A 3204-nucleotide genomic window follows, 5' to 3' on the forward strand; every position below is an offset into this window, starting at 1 on the left:
GATAAGCCAACTTGTGGCCTTATCCTATTGAGCCCCTCATGATTCTCCAGTGCACCTTGATAATTGTGCCAGCTCCTGAGATCTTGTGTGCCCCACTTGATCTACAAGTCTTCTAAATCAACTCAGCTTGTGGTTCTTTATTCCTTTACTTGATCTTGTTGTGGGAGAGGACTATTCTTGGTGTCTCAAGTCCTTTAAGATTCTTCATGATGACCTACGTCTTCATGGTGGGTCCCACCTGCTCGAGCAACATGGTGGGCCCCACATTGTAACAATTGTGATCAATTTACTTTATCTTTTTGTTAACAAGAAAAATGGGAGAGTGAAAACTCAAGTTTGGATTTGAAAAAATTGAACATACAAATTGGGAATGCACAAATACTGAGAGAGATCATTCCAAAAAGTAAATGTGATTTTTAAGAATCATAAACTCTTTTAGTTTTTTAAATATTAGGTTTTTCAATCAACGAAAAAGGGGTGGCGAGGCATTTTTAACTAAATGTTGACTCCCAAACCATAAGTCATATCTAAAAAAATTATAGCCGTTACACATCATTAGTCGATCAAAACATTTATGATTATCTCTGATTGTTAGGTCCAATTTTTTTAAAATAGGCAAAAAGTGGGTTTGGCTCTAGTTAATATCGCACCACACGTTAACTTGAGAATTTAATTGTTTCTACTCGAAATTTTTGGATCATTAGGTCATTTGCATCTTCAACGTGTTTCAGGCATGCATAACCATATTTAAAACATGTTAGGATCAATTAGAAATCTTTTTCTTTTAAAATTCCACAAAGCTATTAGAGGTTGTACTAGTGGAATTTCCCAAACATGGATAACAAATCTTTGGTGTTCATTTTTAGTGCGTGAAATAATTTTCTACACTTAAATTTATTATAGTTTTCAATTTTTTGTATACATAAACTCTAAAATTTTTATTTTGTTGTGATCTATTTGCCTTATCTTTTTGTTTACGAGAAAAATGGGAGGGATTTTTAGGCAAAATCGATGAATAGAAGAGGAAGCTCGGGGAGGGGGGGGGGGGGGGGGGGGGGGGGGGGGGAGGAGGAGGGGAAGAAGGGAGACCCGAGAGGATTTCCAGCGGTCATTCGCTGCGCCACCGTCGTCCTCCGCCGTCCGGCAACCGAGAACAGACCCAAGGAGAGCTCGAGAGAGTCTCCGTCATGACGAGTTCGACACTACCATTTTTTGCTCGCCAGGCCGAGAGGTGACCTGATAGGGCTCCTCCGGGTCGATTCCGTACTCCGACCATCCTCGGGTGTCGATTACCCATTTTCGACCATTTTCGGAGCTATTCCCACTGAGACTCAAGAGAGCCAGTCAGAGGACTTTGGCTCCATTCCGTCGTCCGCTGCACCACCTCGATCCGTGGGTTTCTATCCTTCTTCCCCGGCATCGTCTCTACCTCCGGCCACTTGCTCTTGCAACCTGAAGCCATCAATTTTTGAAAATTGCAGCACCCGTGAGAACGAGCCTTTGCAGCCTGAGCGAGAGGAAGGAGAAGGGGAGTAATCCGTCATTTTGTAATTTAATTTTCCTATAGTTTGAACTTAGGTTTTTAATGTTTATTAAATTTTATTTGAGAATTAATGTTTATCGAATATTTTTTTCCGAATATTTGATTAAATTAGCTAGTTAAGGTAGGATTGTAATTTAAGTTGGATTCTGGTATTTTAATATGATTTCTGTCATTAACTCTAGGCGCCCGAGAGGGGCTAGATGCAAGGATTGAGAAACCGGTTTCATGATTACGTGGCACTCGAGAGAGGCACGAATCACGGTAAAATCCAGAGTTGACATTTCCTATTGTGCAAGTAGTTAATTAGATTATTGCTTGATAATTTTGGATATAATTAGTGTTTAGTTCAAATTGATTCATCACATTTGGTTATGCTAGTTGACTGAAGAATACACAAAATTCAGTCATCCCTGTTGATATGACCCTCGCTTACCGCTAGATTACATGAACGATTTGTACGCTTGCGAGGTATAAAAACTGATGTAATAAAAATTTCACATCAAGTTTTTGGCGCCATTGCCAGGGAGGCGCGTATTGAGTGTATTTCTTTATTCTCCGTGGTCTTAGGTTAGATTTATTTTTCTGCTTTCATAATTTTATGTTTTTGTATGAAGTTATTTTTATTTCTTCTAGTTAGTTCATATTTTCAGTAGTTAGTTTGTTAGCATAATTTGATAGTTAGTTTTGTTTCTTTTTGTGTTTTTATGCACAGGCGCCGCTCCCTAGGTGAACCATTAGCTCCCTTTGTTGAGGAGGTAGAACATATTTGTAGGAAAACACTAGAAGTCAAGTTAGGAATACCATGGCCAATCAGGGTGAACCATTACAGTTACTTGCAGTAGGTGACCGTAGAGCCTTGAGGGATTATTCTATCCCATCCAACTTCACATCACCTTCTTGCATTATATTGCCGCCCACTACTGCTGCCAGTTATGAGTTGAAACCGGGTGTGATCCAACTCCTCCCTACATTCTATGGGTTGGAGAAGGAGGACCCTTATTATCACATCAAGGAATTCTTAGATATCTGTGCGACTTTCAAATTCCAGAATTTCTCAGATGACTCTATCCGGTTAAAACTTTTTCCATTTTCACTTAAGGATAAGGCCAAGTCTTGGCTTAATTCCTTAGAAGTGGGCATCATTACTTCATGGGACACATTAGTCACAAAATTTTTGTATAAGAACTTTCCCATTCAGAGAACTAAAGCCCTCAAGAGAGAAATCTCCAACTTTATGCAGAAGGAGGGTGAACACTTTTATGAGGCTTGGGAGAAATGGAAGGATTTGATCCGTAGGTGTCCGCATCATGGGTTTGAGAAATGGCATTTAGTGCAATACTTTTATCAAGGTCTTACACCCCAGGTTAGATCCATGGTAGATGCAACAAGTGGTGGGAGTTTAATGGGTAAGAGTGCTAGTGAGGCATGGGACTTCTTTGAAACGTTGAGTGATCAATCTTAGCAATGGGGTTCATCATTTAATGTTGATAGGAGATCCCACGAAGCCAAAAGAGGGGGTCTCTACAAGGTTAGTGAAACACCCATGCTCATGGCCAAGATTGAGGGGTTGACTAGAAAAATTGATGCCCTTATGGTGTCCAAGAGTTCACTTGCTCCTAACCCATCTATTGTCTGTGCCATATGCTCTAGTTCATCTCATC

The 3204-nt window shown here is 40.1% G+C and overlaps 1 non-coding gene across 1 annotated transcript; it reads right to left on the minus strand.

The window, feature by feature from the left end:
• Window positions 1–2750: 2750 nt before the first annotated feature.
• On the minus strand, window positions 2751–2857 carry LOC137935601 (small nucleolar RNA R71). Its single transcript, XR_011109301.1, has one exon. It is a non-coding gene; the product is annotated as a small nucleolar RNA R71 (small nucleolar RNA).
• Window positions 2858–3204: the final 347 nt, after the last annotated feature.

This window comes from Aristolochia californica, unplaced genomic scaffold, assembly GCF_029961685.1.
Source record: "Aristolochia californica isolate CCGP_79_NKW_82.1479 unplaced genomic scaffold, dmAriCali1.0.hap1 SCAF_6, whole genome shotgun sequence".
Taxonomy (NCBI): Eukaryota; Viridiplantae; Streptophyta; class Magnoliopsida; order Piperales; family Aristolochiaceae; genus Aristolochia; species Aristolochia californica.